The sequence below is a fragment of the Elephas maximus genome, chromosome 5 (assembly GCF_024166365.1).
Source record: "Elephas maximus indicus isolate mEleMax1 chromosome 5, mEleMax1 primary haplotype, whole genome shotgun sequence".
NCBI lineage: Eukaryota > Metazoa > Chordata > Mammalia > Proboscidea > Elephantidae > Elephas > Elephas maximus.
In genome coordinates, this window is record NC_064823.1 from 73,777,898 (window position 1) to 73,796,739 (window position 18,842).

Here is an 18,842-nt window from a genome sequence, read left to right on the forward strand (position 1 = left end):
TTGTAACAATAAAGATAATGTAAAATGACTCTTGTTTAGCTCTCTGATTCAGAAGGCATTTTTTTAATCAAATAAATGATGGATACAGTTCACAAACCTAGTGCATGGTGGCAAAAACGAGATTGATAGAAATCAAAAATTTTCTCACTCTTTCAGCTTTTTCTCTTGCAGCAAACAGCAATCTCTGTCCGATGGGGAAAATAGGGTTACAGAGAATCTCAGAACACAAAACCTGGTTTTGATTTGAGGTTCTCCTTCTGAGCACTGGTCACAGAGCTCTTTGCAACTCTGCTCTCCCACTGGAGAAGAGCGAGAGTAGTGATAATACCTAGTGCTCAAGAGAATACGTGAGAGTGCTTGGGGATACCCAGATCACAATTGCCAAGTGCATGAATATGGAAACCGTCACCAAGGTAATCATATCAGCCTCAGGCACATGTCAGCCTGCAAGGGCAGGCACCACTGTACTTGTCAGTACCACATCTGGGAGATATTTCTTTCATCACTACAAACCACTGCAGTACTCTTGCTCAAGATATGCTGCTACAGCTTGCTTGCTGTAGCAGCCTGAAAAACTGGTCCTTGATCTATGGCATGCTGTATGTGGCTGTAGCCTTTTCAAGACAGAATTTTCTAACTGAAAGAGAGGTAAGAGACCTTAGTGATCATCTAATTTGAGCACTTGAGAGATGAGGAGGAGTCCTTGGGTGGTGAAAAAAGTAAAGCACTTGACTACTAGCCGAAAGGTTGGCAGTTTGAACTCACTCAGAGGTCCCTCGAAAGACAGACCTGGCAATCTGCTTCCGACAGGTCACAGCCTTGAAAACCCTGTGGAGCAGTTCCAACTCTGCACACATGGGGTCGCCATGAGTCGTAATTGACTCGAGGACTCACAACAACAAAGAAACCAAAGCCTAGCTATCTAATGGGAGGTTAGACCAACATTTAGATTCCTTATTCTTTTGTTCCGGTGTTGTTACTTTTAACTTTCTTGTTGGGAAGTTTGAATTATAATTTACATAACAGATTTATTAACACACATCACTTATGTGTGTAATTTAGTAAGACACCAGAATGAGACTGCCTCAGATGTTTTAAGGTATGATATGGGATGTATTATACATGAATGTATAGTTGATACATTGACTTAGTGGGACTTAAGGATGTAATCAGAAAACAGGTTTGTCCTCTTCCATCACTGCCTGTTCAAACCTGCTTTGTGGGGCTAGTCATTTCTCCGTCCCTTGGGTGAATTAATGGGTAGGCCCCATTACTTTTTAGGTCACACTCAAATAATAAAAAGGCCTCTAGTTAGTTTTAGCCAACAATGCAGTCTTATATCAGTAATTAATATGTCTGATACAGTGTATAAGAACTTCAAACTCCAGTGGGACAAACAGGTAGGCTTCCTCTGTATTTCTTCCAGCCTAACACCTCTCCCCTCCTTCTACACTCACTAGGCTGCCCTCAGCATTGACTTAGGGAAAGAGAAAACAGAAAGGAGACAAAAAGGATTACATGGCTCTAGTTGACGTAGCTTCCTTTGCCCAGGGTATATGTTTCCAGCTGATACTTTCTCTCATGGGTACTTTTACGGGTTTTCTAGAACCTTCTCACCACAACCACCTTGCTGGAGGACTTCTCACTGCTCATTCTCTTGGCACAAGGGAGTTAAATTTGCTTTCAGTTCCTGGATACCTGGAGGCGAACCTCTGGCCTCTCTCGGCAGAGGTCTTTTTGCCTTTCTAAGCAGCCCTCTTGAGTAGGATCAAAGTTAATCCCACACTATCTCTCGCTGTCTCCTGATCCACAGGAAACATGCACCTCATACTTGTCTTCTGTGGGAGTAAATTACTTCCTCAACCACAGCCACTAGTGTTCAGGCCACTTTTGTCAACTCTGGCCCTTTAGACTTCTCGGGCATGAGTCAGATAACAGTCCACGATGGTCCCCAAACCTCAGGGGACACATACCATGTTCTCTGAGAGGTCTACCTGAAGCCCCTCTCACCAAACTTAAGGTGAGAGAAAAGACCCCCACGTCCTCCCATCTCTGGGTGCAGAGGAGGGGTCTCTTAGAACACATACAACTCCTACAGAAACCCTTGTCTAGTCCACAGCAACCTTATCCTCCTCAACTTGAACCCTTTTATGCCTTTGAGGCAAGGGAGAAGCAAAGGGTCACAACATGTTCTTTTACCATCTCCTTTGCAAGTCCTGCATGGTGGTCCTGCACCTTGTTAGGAATGTGAGGGTAACTAACAACTAGTATCTGGGGGGCTCTGTCAAGATGGAAATAAAATAATAGCTTCCATTTAACATCCTATTAACAAATGTATTCTTGTTCTCTTTCCAGTTGCCCCTACAAGGTTTTTTCTAATAGGTAGATTTTGGTAAAGATCAGTGCCATATCAACAAACTTTGTAAGGCTTTATTGTTTATCAAAGATTACTTGAGTTACCAGTTGTTGGATAAGGGTTGGCGATAACTTCGTTATACAGAGATTTTTATTATAGTAGGATTTATTGCAATTTGAGCAGCAGCACTTTTGGAATGCCTGGGAAAGTTATTTATGAGTTGTGCTTCTCAAGTCTGCTCTTCCAACTGAATAATGAAAGTGATTTGAATCTTTAGCACCACCAATGACAAATTGGCTGCCCAGGAGAAAGGAAATGAGCAGGAATACAGAATTGCCTTCTAATTCTAAGTGTTCTGTGGTGGTTTCAGTTAGATAAGCAATTCCTTTACATCAGAAAAACTATCACCCCTGCTCAGATATTTGGCTTCTGGTGCTGTTCACTAGAGTTAGGTCAGCAGATGTGGCACAGCAACACAGCGTGGAGATCATGATGCCTCACTGTGGTCTTGTAGAAGTATGAAGTCCAAGTATGGATTCCCATCCTACCCCCACAAAGTTTGTGATTGGCATCTTTCTCCAGGCCTTAACCCTTATTTTTTCCACGCTCATGTAACCGGGGGTCTCAGGTCTTGCTTGGCGCGGCCATAAAGGCATGAACTGGGGAAAGCGAAAGAGGTTTTATTTGGTTGGCCAAGAAAAGGAGCATACCGGGACTTGTGTCACCATGATGGCTCCCTGAACAATGGCTGAAACAGTTTTTATTAGGGGCAAGAACTGAAGATGGATCCTGGCAGGAAGGAGCAAGGGCATTGATCAGTCTGGCCCAAAAAGACGTTTCCAGGGCAATTCCATCATTTGTGCTTGCTCGGTCCAAAAGGGGGTTCTCTCAAACTGGATCTTAGGCTTGGACCCTTCACTTCTGAAAGTCTTCCCAATCTTGGGCAGCTAAACTTTGGTTCCATCCAGCAGGAGAAAAATTTTGAGGTCACCCAGAGGATGGGGTTGATGGTTCTGTGCCTGTCAGGTGGGCCAGATTTGGTCTTAACTGGTTCCGTGGTCAGCTACCCCAGCCTCATTTTTCTTACCTTGGGCAGGAAGTTGGCCAATTACCTAAAAAAAATCTGGAAAAACCAGCTGAAAGGGGAGGTGGCTCATGCTACTCTACTTACTAGTTGGGGGTTGGTAATGGTGCCCAGAGTCTCTTAACACTGTGCTTGGCCCTTTCCTCATAGTCTGAAGCAGTGTGGAACACTGTCAACAGATCATTTATGGATACAGGATGAATCTTCAAATGTTTTTTAAAAAAACAACCAGCTCTGGGATCGTATTTTGATCTTATGCTCACATATGATTTAAAATATCTAAGGTCATTGTTATGGATTGAATTATATCCCCCCAAAATGTGCGTCAGCTTGGCTAGGCCATGATTCCCAAAATAAACTGCTGTTTGTTAAAGCCATCCACTTGTGATATTTCTGTTATAGCAGCACTAGATAACTAAGATAGTCATACTGGTAGAGGGTAAGCGGAAAGAAGGGAAGACCCTCAAGGAGATAGACTGACATAATGGCTGCAACAATGGGTTCAAACATAGCAACAACTGTGAGGATGGTGCAGGGCCAGGCAGTGTTTTCTTCTGTTGAACATAGGGTCACTATGAGTCAGAGCCAATTTGACAGCACCTAACAACAACAAGGAAACTCTGGTGGTGTAGTGGTTAAGAGCTACAGCTGCTAACCAAAAGGTCAGCAGTTTGAATCTACTAGGTGCTCCTTGGAAACTCTGTGGGGCAGTTCTGCTCTGTCTTATAGGGTTGCTATGAGTCAGAATCGACTTGATGGCAACAGGTTTGGTTTTCTGGTTTAACAACAACAAGGTCATATTGAGCACATGGTGAACAAAGTTTAATGGATGCGATACCAAGGAATAGGAGAAAGATAAAAAGCACAGGTAAGCTTATGTTTTGTTTGTGTTCGCTTATCTTACAGTTTCACTAGAACACTCATGGCATTAAGGGAATCTGTTTATAGCAACCAACTCTCCTTCGTGGCCAGCATTTTAATGTAACATTTCAGCTGTCAATATCACTGTCAGGAATGTAATTTATTTCACCCTTTAGGCTTATTTGGATGGACATTTTGGAGATGAAGGTGGCAGTGATTTAGTGCTGCTGACAAGTGGCACTGAGCCTGCTACCTTCACAGAACTCAAGATGGTGCCTTAAGCAAAAAAGGGCCTGGCTGTAAGTAAAAATGAAAATATTTCAATAAATTAAACATAGTGCAACCTGTCCATAGAAAACATTTACTAAAGAACATTTTGGGCACCCGATTTCCAAGAACGGCTGTGACTCAGTCACCGGCATGTCAGAATCACGTGCATTTGTGAAAATACCCTGTCCTGGTTCCTCCTCTCACCCTCCTGCCTTCTGCACCAGAAGTTCTGATTCAGGGCATCTGAGGTGGGATCAGGCATTTTATTTTTTTAAGCTCCCACTGGTGGTTATGATGTCCAGACAGGGTTGAGAGAGATCATTAATTCTTCAGATGCATCTAGAAATTTGGGGAAAAAAATGGATTGGAAGGATAGCTAGAGGTCTTTTTCAGTCATCTCAGACAGCAATGAATAGCAGAGAAGAGAGTGAATGAGAGTTACACCAGTGCTGGGGTCCATACATGGGCAACTCTTAACTTTAGAGGAGTCATAGACCACTTTGAGAATCTGATAAAAGCTATAGTTACTCTCTTCAGAAAAATACACATAGGCTAACCTCCACAAAATTCGGCATATAATTTCAAGAGATTCTAGACTAGAATCTGCTATTTTAACTGGATAGACAACCGTCCTATTCATTAGGATAGCGAAAACAAGAGTGAGTCAAATTCCTGGCCTCGAGAAGCATACAGTCTAGTAGCCTGGAGAAGACATGAGCAAGAAATCAATATACACGTACATAGGTGAAAGCAATAATCACAGGAGTTGTGAGTTGTGTGTGGGGGGGGGGGTCTGGAAGCTAATGTTGAGTTGGAGAGTTTAAGTAGATTAAATTGGAGAAGGTTGTTAGAAACTTGTGCTTTGAGAGGCAACAGTTTAAAGAAGGAGACAAGTGTAGTATGAAAGCTAAAAAAAAAAGAATGGCGGTCAGCCTGATTAAGACAGGTTGTGTAAAAGAGGACCCACTGAGGAACCCCAGTAAGGTTATGTTTGGAACAAAAGTTAATGATGAGCGTGTGATAAAAACGGCATTTATCCACAGCTGCTGCTAGAGGTCGTCGACATGGTGCCATCGGTAATTTGGGGTTTGAGGTAGAGGCAAGTTATTAAAATGTTAATGAATACAGTTTTATAACTGGCTCAGATGAGACACTGGGAGGTAGAGAGCAAGCTGGCGCTGGGAGGGCGGCCTTGGAGTCTGCTCTTCATCGCCAGGGTCAGAAGTTGGCTGTGTGTTTGTTCAATACTATGAAAGAAAACCCCGGGAGAGCGCTGAGTGGCAGAGAGCTACATTCAGCCAGTGGGCATGCAAAATGAATTTTAGCTGCTATGTGCAAAAACTTTAGGTGTGGACAGAAGGGAGCCAGCCAGACCGTTACAACGGGTCAGGAATAAATAACCACCAGGCGGAGGATCCCATATTATGTCCTTCCTTTTGTTGGGTGAGGAGCGCCAGGCAAACGCGTCCACAACCTTTGGAAGCAAGCGCTTCGACCGTCCTCACCCGACTTCAGCCCCGGGTAATTATTAGGGACCCGGGTGGATAGTGATAGAAGCCCGAGACCCGGGGGGCTGGGCTCCCCCTGGGAGGCCTTGCAACCGGGCCCCCAGAATAAGTCGGGGGCGGGCCGCGGCGCAGCAGGAGGGGCCCGGGCGGGCGGGCAGATCCCACCCCTTCCTGAAGGAAGCGCCCTCCCCGCCGCGACAGCCGCCGCCGCCGCTGCTTCTCAGGTCACGGCCCCACCGCACCGGAGCAGGTAGGCGCGGCGCCAGGGGCGCTCCCTCCTGTCACCGGGCCGGGCCGGTCCGCGGGCCCGCGGGGCAGCCAGTGGGGCGTCCGGCCCCGGCTCCGCTTGCCCAGCCCGGAGGCGGAGACCAGGGGCGGCGGGCGCTGCAGCGGGGCTCGGGCGGCGGGGTCCGCCCGGTCACGGGGCCCCGCGTGGCTCCAACCCCCGCCTCAGAACCTCCCGGCGCGGGGCGCCCCACCCGAGCCCCCCGCCCGAGCCCCCCGCGGGCGCACACCCGGGCGAGGCGCGGTGCCCCGCGGCGTCCCGGAGCGGTGCCGGCTCTCCCCGCGCCTCGGTCCCTGCCGCCGCCGCAGTGCCGTCCGCCGAGCCTCTGCACTGTCCGCCGGCTACGGCCGCGGCCACATCCTTTGACAGGTATTCCCACCGCCGCCAGGTCCGGATACCCAGGCCTTTTGTTATCTGGTGAAGTCTGGTCGGAAGCGACCCCCAAGTTTGGCCCCTCGGCCTCTCTGCCATTCACCGTTCACTTTACCGTTAGCCAAGTCAGGCTGGCTCGGGAGGCAGGGATCCCGGCAGGAGGCACTAACTTGCTTTGCCCTGTACACCACCCTCCACTCGAAATGCACCGTCTTGCTTTCCTTTGCTGGGTGCACACTTGGGAAAAAATGTGATTTCGATTCCTCGGGAAGCCGGAGGAGGATGGGTGACGGAGGCTGTTTGATCATCTGGTGCAATAAAAAAGTGATTAGCCTTGGGTCATGGAGAGAGCCCTTGTTTGGTAGTTTTCCCCTCCTTAAACGAATCTAGTAGGGAATGAGAGAGTTTTCCCATTTTAAATTAATTTTTCCCTTCTCTCTACTCATCGCTTTTTTTCCTCCACCCCTGCTACCCTCACAGTACTTTATTATATCCCAGTACTTCACTGGTGTGTGTGTGTGTGTGTGTGTGTGTGTGTGTGTGTGTGTGGCTGAGCCAGGATTGTGACTACAAACGTGAGAACATAGCCCGGTTGGAATGGAAGCCCCTCTCAGACTCTGAGGGGACCCATTCTGACGTCCTACCTGCGTGGTCTATTAGGGAACCAAGTATACTAATAATTTATATATTTTTAAAAACAATTTTTAGATCATTACAATAACAAAACCTAAAGGGTAATATTAGTTTCTGCTTCTTTATTTCTCTGCTTGAATCAAAGGCAGATTTTAATAATGCAGGGCTGTATCTCCATTCTGGCTGTAGTTCTTCAAAAGGATAGGCAAATGCAGATGTATATACTCGATGGATGTAGCAGTTAAATGATTAGGTTCATATATGTAATATTTGCAGATCAAAAAACAATGCAGTCTCAGTTTTCATGCATTAAATCCTAAACTTTTTCTTTTATGTGTCCTAGAGACATAATGTTTCCAAGATAAACTATACCTGTCATCTCTTAATGAGCTAGGAATTTGAGCTCAGTCTTCACAGGAATTTTAATGGCATGTACTTTCTTTATAAATTATTTAATAAATGTTTTACACGCTCCCCAAGTTGAGCTCAAAAACTGGACAAGGTAAATAAAAGGGTAAAGAAGTTTTGCTGACAAAACTGACTAGTTGATAGATGTTATGACATTAAGCAAACATGTTAAAGTATTTGAAAAATGCATGTTTATTATCATAATCCTGCCATTTGCTGAAGACAATCTGTTTGGATTACTTAAATCCACGTTAAAAGGCCTTTATGGAAATTGCTTAATTCACTTTTTTTTCCTCATCTACTGCCTTCCACAAGTTGCTTTTGGGGGGAGATATTTTGCTCTGTGGAATAATTAGTTTGCATGAACATAATAATGCATTATACTTGGACTTTGTTATATAACTACCACAATCATGCTTGCAGAGATCTTGTATTTTTTTCTTTAAATTTTCTTTCTTTTGTTGTCGTTGTTGAGAATATACACAGCAAAACATACACTGTCTGAGTTATCTAGTGCTGCCATAACAGAAATACCACAAGTGGATACCTGTAACAAACAGAAATTTATTCTCTCACAGTTTAGGAGGCTAGAAGTCTGCATTCAGGGCTCCAGCTCCTGTGGAAGTCTTTGTCTGTCTGTCAGCGCTGGGGGAAGATCTTTGTCATCAGTCTTTGCCTGGATCTAGTAGTTTTTCAGGGCAGGGACCCTGGTCCAAAGGATATGCTCTGCTCCTGCTCTTCTTTCTTGGTGGTAGGAGGTCCCTCCTCTGTGTTCAGTTCTCTGTTTTAAGTCTCAAAAGAGATTAACTCAAGATATAACCTAATCCTGTAGATTGAGTCCTGCTTCATTAACATAACTGCCTCTAATCCTGCCTCATCAACATCATAGAGATTAGGATTTACAACACATAGGATAATCTTGGCAGATCATAAAATGGTGGACAACTTCACAATACTGGGAATCATGGCCTAACCAAGTTGACACACACTTTTGGGGGACACAATTTAATCCATAACATACACCAATTCAGCAATTTCTACATGTACTATTTTGTGACATTGATTACATTCTTTAAGTTTTGCTACCATTCTTTTCCTTATTTTCTGAGTTGTTCCTCCCTCATTAACATAAACTCACTGCCCACTAAGGTTCCCATCCAGTCTTTTGAGTTGTTGTTGTCAGTTTGATCCCATATAGATAGTTCTTAAAAAAGCATAATGCTCAAGGCAGACCTTTTTTAGTAGTTAGAAACTATTGCTTAGTTTTAAGAAGACTTCATGGGATATTTTTGGTTCAGGGTTCAAAGATTATCGCAGGGCAATAGTTTCAGGGGTTCTTTCATTTTCCATGGTTCCAGAAAGTCTAGAGTTCATGAGAATGTGAAATTCTGTTCCCCATTTCTCCCATTTTGATCAGGATTCTTAGGTGGAATCTTTGATCAAAATGTTCAGTAATAGTAGCCGGGCACCATCCAGTTCTTAGGGTTTCATGGCAAAGGAGGCAGTTGTTCATGGAGGCAGTTAGGCACAGATTCTATTCTTGACTTTTTCTGCTTCCTCTGTTGTTCCAGGTGAATAGAGGCCAATTGTTGTACCTTGGATGGCTGTTTGCAAGCTTTTAAGATCTCAGGCACTACTCAAGGAACTAGGAGGTAGAACAGAAGCACTAACTATGATATTAAGCCAGGTAACTGGAATGTCCCATGAAAGCATGACCCTAAACCTCCAAGCCAAAGTATCGAGTCCCTGAGGTATTTGGTTGTACTCAAGCAGCTTCAGCAGCTACCCCTTTTTTTTCTTTTTTGGTCTTAGCTGTAAATATATCTGTCACACAACTTTTGCCTGTTCAAATTTACAGGTTACAACTTGTAGACAGCAATTACAGTGATCAGCAGTGCAACCCTACCCTTAATCAATGCGATTTTTTCATCACCGTTAAGCCTCCTTCCCCCCCCTTACCTCCTGCCACTGGTAACCACTAATAAACTTGGTCTCTATACATTTACCTTTTGTCTTTTTATATAAGTGAGGTCATAAGATACTTGTCCTTTTGTGATTGGCTTATTTTGCTCAGTATAACATCTTCAAGCTCCATACATACTGTGGCATGAATCAAGACTTCGTTTCTCCTGCTGGCTGAGTAGTATTCCATTGTATGTATGTACATTTTATTTACCCATTCATCTGTTGGCAGTTTTTTTTTTTTTAAGTACTCACTCTGCCTGCTTTATGATTGTCAAGAGGGAAGGCACTTTGTGTTTTTCAGCCACAAAAATTGATTTATACTCTTGTGCGTACACCTGCTTTGTTTCCACTGTGACTCTGGCACACCTCTTTAATACTGTGGCTGGATTAGCCGGGCAGCCTGGAGTTGTGAAAGAGGAAACGCTAGCTGGCCCCTGCAGTCTTAGCCGTTTGGTTTCACTGTAGTCTGGCTTCTTGGCGCCTGTTCAGTAACCAGTTAAGGAAGACAGACACTGACGAGATAATGTATTCTCTCTCAGTCTTCCCCTTCCTGAGAAGAATCTACAACACTCAGAATCAGCACTACAATGGTGATTAGGTTCTTGTGAGGCTCAAATGAGATCTATGCCGAAGTTCCTAAGACACGATACAAAAAGTGTTAACTGAACCCAGGTCTAAGTTCATGTAAAAGCTAGGACCAGTGGTATAATAAATATTTTTCTTATCCTGATGGTAACAACAGAAATGCATCCCTATTTATTTTAATTATAACTTATAAACTTTTGTTCCTGGAGCTGATGGTGCTATGCATATTTATGTTTTTCATAAATTGCCCTAATAACAAGTTATCATTATGACCAGATCTCATTTCTTGCATGTTTGAGAGATAACTTTTGATGATGGTAGACAGGCCAGCTTGAATATTTTGAGATGGTAATGGAATCTTTGGCAGTAGCCTTCAAATTAAACCCCAAAGCACTGAGTCAAACCAGCCCAGCTAAGTAGGGCTTTTGGGACACTTTTACCAAGTGAGAAATGAACGACTTTCTTTTGAGCATCTGTAAATGGCCTTTCTCTAGATTAGCATGGCCCAGTAGAACTGTCTGCAGTGATAGAAATGTTCCATATAATTGAGCTGTTCAATATGGTGGCACTAGCCACGTGTGGCTGCTGAGCCCTTGAAATGTGGCTAGTGCAACTGAGGAACTGAATTTTAAATTTTATTTAATTTCAACTAATATAAGTTGAAATAGCCACATGTAGCTAGTGACTACCACTGGATACCAGCTGCCATTTAGTTGATACTAATGGCGGCCCCATATGTGTCAGAGTAGAACTGTACTCCGCAGAGTTTTCAATGGCACGTTTTTTTGGAAGTGGATCACTAGGCCTTTCTTCCGAGGCACCTCAGGGTAGACTCCATCCTCCAGCCTTTTGGTTAGCAGGTTAGCAGCCAAACATTAATTTCATTACCATTAGTGTATGTGGTTTGCCAACTACTTTTTATGCCTCTGGACCTCATTGGCAAGGCGGCGTTCTGGTTCCGATGCATTTAGTGTCAGCTGGGTTCCTTTTGAAATGCATGAAGCTCAGCAGACAAGAGTTGGAGCCTCATTGTTGTGTAGGTTGAACACTCTCTCAGGTGATGGTTTCAGGATGTGTTAGTTTTGTAAACTTTTGCCTTTTTTTCCTTTATTTCTGTGAGATAAGGCTTGTAAGCATAGTTATGGCTTTCCTGTGTGATAGTTAGAGAGCCCTGATGGGTTTGTTTTGGAAAGGCGCCCACAATAAATTCTAGTTCCCATAGGCATAATGTCATGCCACAGATTGGTGGCGCCACAGTGCGACTAGTCTCATTGGTGGATTGTATTGCCAAATTATCTTTCTCAAAATCCATACAACCAACCAAAAATTTAAACACACTGAATCAGTAAGCATGTGTTCCAAAACCGAAAATACATGCCATCAAAAAATTTTTTTACAAAAAGGTAATTAGAAGAAAGTGGGAATTGGCCTTGATAGAAGTTAAGATCTGATTCCTGTAATCCTGTTGTTGTGGCAGAGTACTTGGATTTACTCTGAAGAAGGTATTTTATGCTGAAGTTCAACTCTACTCTAAAAATAATCAACTTGACGGCAACAAGTTTGTTTGTTTTTAATTTCTGTAGTCTGCCGGCCACAAAAATAAGCATTACCCAGGAGTTGTTTAGATGCTTGGCTCCGTGTGTCTGTGTTCTTGAACATTGTTTGCCCTTTTGCACATTATAGAATCATTTATTCTTAGAGGTGGTTTCTGCATTTCTCCAGGGAAAGGAGAGTCAGAAAGGTAAGAAGGAGGTGGTGATGCTCCCTCCCCTGCAATCACAGAGACCCTGTGAAAAGTCCAACAATTGGGTGTCCCCTGGCTAAAGAATGGCTGAAGCCTCTACTTCATTAGACCCTTCTTGCTTGGTTTCTTCCCCTTGCGGTTCAAACCCAGGTCCTCCCTCTTAGCCTTATGGATTAATAAATCCACTTCAAATCCACCCAGAGGCACCTTGGAAGAAAGACCTGGTGATCTGCTTCCCAAAAAATCAGCCACTGAAAACCCTATGGAGCACAGTTCTACCCTGACACACATGGGGTCATGATGAGTTGGAACTGAGTCAATAGCAACTAGAAAAAATTTTTTTTTTTTAACTAAAAACGTTAAAATGGGATTTGATTTAGCATCTGCCTTGCTTAAATCTTTTAACTAATTTTCTCTGATTATAGTTATTATTTCAACCTTTGAGAGGGCCACATTTTTTCATTAGATGGTTTCATAAGACACTGCCTCTCATAGTTCTTCAGTAAGGTCCCTCTTTCCCCCAGCCTAGCTACCTAGGATACCTCTCCCAGGCTGGAGTTCAGGGTCCTGGGGATTCCCCTCCTCTGGGAGAGACTCTCCTTCAGTCAGTTACTTAGGAATTTACTGGATGTGTTTGTGCATAAAAAAAGTATAGGTTAAATTAACTCCAGAATTATCTCTGCCGTTAAGGTGTTAACATCCTAGAACAGCATTTCCCAGGTTAGTGTCCATCCCACAAGGCAATGAGGATACTCGGAGAAATGCTCCATATAAACTTTTTTTTTTTTTTTTTTTTTGAGATTTACAGTGCGCAATAGCATGGCAAAGTTTCTAAGTTGAGATAAACTTAAATTTTTAATTACCAGTGTTTTCCAAAAAAAATTTTTTTGTTTTCACCCAGCACTTAACATAGTCTTTTTCAAACTGGGTGTCCTAGGTTATGAAATCAGTTTAGCAGATTGAGATCAACATTTTTTAATAATTTTTTATTGTGCTTTAAGTGAAAGTTTACAAATCAAGTCAGTCTCTCACACAAAAACCCATATACACCTTGCTACACACTCCCAATTACTCTCCCCCTAATGAGACAGCCCGCTCTCTCCCTCCACTCTCTCTTTTCATGTCCCTTTCACCAGCTTCGAACCCCTTCCACCCTCTCATCTCCCCTCCAGGCAGGAGATGCCAGCATAGTCTCAAGTGTCCACCTGGAGATCAACATTTTTTAAAGAAAATAGAGTATTTAAAATGGGAATTATCGCTTTGTATCCCTCTTAGTGAAGGTTAGTAGTGTTTGATAAGACTTTTGATTCCCCCATGCATAATAGATACAAAGCCATAAGACAGTGTAGAGTGGTGGTTAAGATCGCTACAGAAACAGGATTTTTTGGTTCATATCCTGATTCTCAGTCACACAGTCCATGTTGTTGTTATTAGCTGCTATTTTGTCAGCCCCTAACTCATGGAAATCCCATGCAGAAAAGAAAGAAAAACTGCCCAGTTCTGCACCATCCCCTTGATTAGTTGTGGGTTGGACCATTGTGATCCATAGGGTTTTCATTGGCTGATTATCAGAAGTAGATTGTTCAGGCCTTTATTCCTAGTCTGTCTTTGTCTGAAAGCTCTGTTGAAACCTGTTTAGCAGCATAGCGACGCTCAAGCCTCTGCTGACAGATGGGTGTTGTCTACTCATGAGGTGTCCTTGGCTGGGAATTGAACCCAGGTCTCCCACATAGACCACTGAACCACTAATCCCCTTGCCCGGTTCATAGTAAGCACTATGTAAGCATGGTCATTATTTATATTATTATGTAAGTGTATGTGTTTATATTAGATCATGATGTAAAAACTGCCTAGCAAACTAGGCTTGGGACCCACTTTGGGAAACATTGATCAGAAACATATATGTAATAACTAATATTGAGTATCATTATTGAGTGCTTGCTAAGAGCCAGGCTCCATGCTGACTGTTTCTCGTGCATTGTTTCCCACAAATCCTTTGATGTAAGTACTATCTGTATCTCACTGTGGGCTAATGACAGAACCTACATCACAGTAAGCAGAGGAGCCAGAATCTGAACCTAGGCTGTTCCCATACTACACCTCACTACCTCCCATAATGCAGTGCTGACAGCAATACTTAGGTAGGCATCCACAGACTTGTAAGACTCAAACGTTGTACGGCATTACGCAAGGGCAGAAATATCTGACAACAGTTATTTTCTTTGTAAAACAAGCCTGATGGGTGAGAGGTTAGTCATTGCTCATTTGGGCTAGAAGAGACCTCACTGCTGCCAGCCTGTGGTCTCTTAATGACAGTGCCCTTGGAAAGGCAACCTGGAACTCAAGGAAACGTGAATGCTCTAAAGATTAACTATAGATTGCTTCTCCACAGCTCAGTCTTCCTTCCCTCCTAACCGGCTTCCTAACTTCTGCAAACTGGTTTGTAGCAAATGGTAAAAAAATGTAGCAGCCTAAATAGATATGCCCATCCCATAAATTGCCCAATATCTACTACATCCAAAATATTTGCTTTCTCAAAATCACTTTCCCCCATACGTGCCTCATGGCATATTTTAAATTAAAAAAATGGAAAATAATTTTTTGAGAATTATTTAAAAGGAGATGTTTCAAAATTGAGGCTGAAAATCCCACTACCCCCTCACAGTGCAATCAAGAAAGTAAAACTAATTTTAGTTTGGAAGGAAATTACAGTGTTCCTTAAAGGTCAAGTTAAATATAAGCAATCACTTGTCCATAGACTTTGTCAGGTAGAAGAGGCTACGTGCAGCCTGTCATCGTGGTTACTTTTCTTCTTTACAAAAGTGAAGCGTTTATGTCTAACATACTAAAAATCACTTAAGAGATTCAGATTTTGTTCAAAGCTGCAGAATCGTCCATCTCTGAGGACAGAGATGCAGATGATCTATGGAATACCAAGGGGCAAGATGAAGTATCTTTAAAGAAACATGGAAAGTCGTGGAGTACTTCTAGGCAAGTGGAGTTGAAGCTTAAGGAGAAGTAATTGTGCCTGACTATTTTTTTTATGGCAATAGAGGAAATTAGCTTCTAGTTTAAATGGTGTTATTTAACTCTGAAGCAATTATTATGAAGTATAATGGTTTTCAACTGAATGTAAACATAAATGTCTCCAAAATAGAATAGCCATGCCCTTTATCAAACATTTCGTTTATTAATGGAATAAATTTCTTCCTGTTTTAAACATTTATGATGGCTTAGCCACCCAAGAAATATTTTAAGTGGTAATATGAGAAGTCTTGAAGCACAAATTAAAACTGACTGTAGATCGCTAAAATGGGTATAATCTTTTAAGCCAGGCTAGTTAATAAAACTGTCTTTCAAATCATTTTTCATTCTGTTGATTCATGATTGAAAAAGTGTTAAGAAGTTTTGATACCATTGTAAAGCAGTCCAAATAGAAATATTTATTTTTACTAACTTGGTGTGTTTGTAAATTATAATTGGAAGAATTCTACAGTGTAATTTTCCTGGAGTTTCTAATGAAAATATATGTCCTGGAATTTCTGAATTTTACATTTCACTAAAATTTAAAGTGTGCTCCCCAGAAACACTAATAACTAAAATATGCTGCAGAGCAGGAGGATTAACTTTGAGGTGACAGTTTTTCCTCCTTTGTGGTATTATATTCCCACCTACCCTAGACATCAAAAGTGTATGGCATTTTGGAAAATTTGTCAGTTTTGCCAGTGACAGCGCAGTGTTCACGGGAGCCATATTTATCTCCTTGTAGTTTAGCAACTTTTAGAATTATTCTTGAGAAAGCTGCTTTTCTGTTTTCTGACATTTTGATCAGTGTTTTTTTTAATTTCAGGTTACATGTGGCATAAAAATATTTATATGAAAAGAAGTGGGTTGCCATTTGTATACCAAAATTTTGATTGTATGTATGTATGTGTAAAAAATAAAGATAAAGTTTCCCCATTAACTCCTTTGGGGAAAGGACACTGTTATGATCAAATAATGGTACATCATGATTTTTTAAGATCAGGCAACTGAACCACGTGAATGTCAGCTTGCAGAGATGTAAACATAATAATTCAGAAATGCTGTTTTTTATTAGCTGTTGGACAAATGTTTGTGAAGTCCCTGTTATGGTCCTTGGCTGAGAGTAACTTTTTTCACTATTACTTCCTTCTTATTTATAACACAGATTTTTTTTTTGCTTTTATTATATTTTATTTTTTATGATGTATATATATTTTTATTTTTATTGTACTTTAGATGAATCTTTATAGAACAAAGCATCTTCTCATTAACAATTAGTACACATATTGTTTTGTGACATTGGTTACCAACCCCACAACTTGTCATTTCTCCTCTTCTTGACCTTGGGTTCCCTTTTACCAGCTTTCCCATCCTCTCCTGCCTTTTAGTCCTTGCCTCTGGGCTGATGTGCCCCTTTAGTCTTGTTTTGTTTTATGGGCCTGTCTAATCTTTGGCTGAAGGGTGAACCTCAGGAGTGACTTCATTATTGAGCTAAAAGAGTGTCTGGGGGATGTATTCTTGGGGTTTCTCCAGTCTCTGTCCGGCCAGTAAGTCTGGTCTTTTTTGGTATAACACAGGTTTTATCACATGCGAAATTAAAGAGAATTATCTTGGATGATACCTCTCACTCCACCCCTGAGCTTCTATGAGCTAGATGAAGCCTTTGGAAGTCACGTTTACTTATTTTTCAGAGTCTTGGTATGACCACAGGCATCACAGGAAGATGAGACTCCATTCTAGTTTTAGTCTATGAATATTTCGCATTAGTTCTCTACAAATTGTTCAGGCTGACATAACATGACTCGGAAGTTATACCTTAAGGTTTACTTCAGTTTCGTATATTTGCCTGGTTTGTTTGCTTTGCTACATATGGCAAAGTTTGGCAGTCCCCAGGACCATCCACATTTCTGATACCAGCTACAAGCTCAGGTGTTCCCAAGACTACCCACAGGTTCCATAATTCACTAGAAGGACTCACAGAACTCAGAAAAACAGTTATACCCACAGTTACGGTTTACTATGATGAAAGAATTACAGATTAAAATCATCTGAGAGAAGAGGTGCATGGGGCAGGGCCCAGCAGTCATCAGGCGTGAGCTTTCAGGTCTCCTCTGTGAGTGGAGCCATGTAACAGCACCTGTTTTTCACAGCGACGATGTGTGACAATATGCACAGTATTGCCAGCCAGGGAAGCTTCCTAAGAAAAATAAACCATGGTAAAATTGAGGCTATTGAAGAATGTACTTCTAAAACCAGAAGTCTCATTGCTGTCTCTGTACAAACTTAATGGCAACTCATCACTTTTCTGAGATTAGACCAGGATCCCGCCACCATTTTCTTTCCTCTGTTCAACCCTGATCAGGACCCTTTTGGGGCGGGGGGAGGAAGCAAAAACATCTGGTAATTGCTGCACCTGAGTCTGAGGGGCAGTTGACAGCATACTGTGAAGTAATAGCAATTCACACTGAAAAATTGTAATGGGCTGTCCAGATTTGGTAGAATGAAATCTCTCAGGCTCGTACACTGTGGTAGCTTGAGACAGTTCTCTACTATATAAAATAAGGATCTCCAGGCCTCCTTTGGGGGGCATTAAGGGATAGAAAAGTAACTCTGATAGCACAGTGGTTAAGCGCTCAGCCACTAATCAAAAGGTCAGCAGTTCGAACCCACCTGCCACTCCAGGGAGAAAGATGGAGCAATCTGCTTCCATAAAGTCTGTTGTTGGGTGTGTCCAGTCAATTCCGAATCATAGTGATCCTATAAGACAGAGTAAAACTGCCCCATAGGGTTTCCTGGGCTATAAATCTTTGTGGGAGCAAATTGCCAGGTCTTTTCTTCTGTGGAGCCACTATGGTTTCTAACTTCTGACCTTTCAGTTAGCAGCCAAGCAAGCACTTAACCATTGCACCACCAGGGCTCCTTCTGTAAAGATTACAGCCTTGGAAACACTATGGGGCAGTTCTACTCTGTCCTGTAGGGTTGCTAGGAGTCAAAATCAACTTCGATGGCAGTGGGGCAAGGGGCAGAAGGAAAAGCGAAACGTAGTTTTAATCACTATGAAACGGAATTGTTTGGAGCTATTTTCAGCTTTTTAGCCCACAAGGGTTTCTCTTGGATTTCCTTGAGAAAAGTGACGCAATGTGAGCAATTCATCTAAAGCATCTGAAATCATTTTAGTGAAAATGTTTGTTGATAATAAGACATTTAATGTTTGAAATAATGCATTTTTCATCTGTTCAACCTATAGGTGATACACTGGCATAGTAGACTTCGCTGTTTGCATCAGAACCACAACCTCTTCATTTAATTTTTTCTTTTCACCAAGGTCAGGCTCTTTTTGTAGAAATTTGGCTAGACTAGATCATCCTGTTTTTATTGTTTTGTTTTGCTTCATTCTTTGGTCCAGTGAGCCAGAAAAGGAAGTAACAGTGTTACAGATTGAATTATGTCCCCCCAAAATATGTGTTGTAAATCCTAATCTCTATGCCTGTGGTTATAATCCCATTTGAGAATAAATTTATGTTAATGAAGTAGGATTAGTGTAGGGTGTGACTTGAGTTAATCTCTTACAAGAGATAAAAGGAAAGAGAAGCAAGCAGAGTTGAAGGAAGAGAGATGCTAAGCTACATGAAGGAGCAACCCAGGAGCAGAAGCTCAGAGAGTCAAGGACCTTCCTCCAGAGCTGACGGAGAAAGAAAGCCTTCCCCTAGAGCTGGTACCTTGAATTTGGAATTCTAGCCTCCTGA

The 18,842-nt window shown here is 42.3% G+C and overlaps 1 protein-coding gene across 7 annotated transcripts in view; it reads left to right on the forward strand.

The window, feature by feature from the left end:
* Positions 1-6,061: 6,061 nt before the first annotated feature.
* TMEM150C (transmembrane protein 150C) overlaps positions 6,062-18,842 on the forward strand; it is a 108,878-nt gene continuing 96,097 nt past the window's right edge. For 3 of the 7 annotated variants that reach the window (XM_049885892.1, XM_049885888.1, XM_049885894.1), the window contains exon 1: positions 6,264-6,329. The gene's annotated coding sequence lies outside the window, so the exon portion shown is untranslated. The other 4 variants (XM_049885890.1, XM_049885889.1, XM_049885891.1 and 1 more) reach the window with 4 other exon arrangements.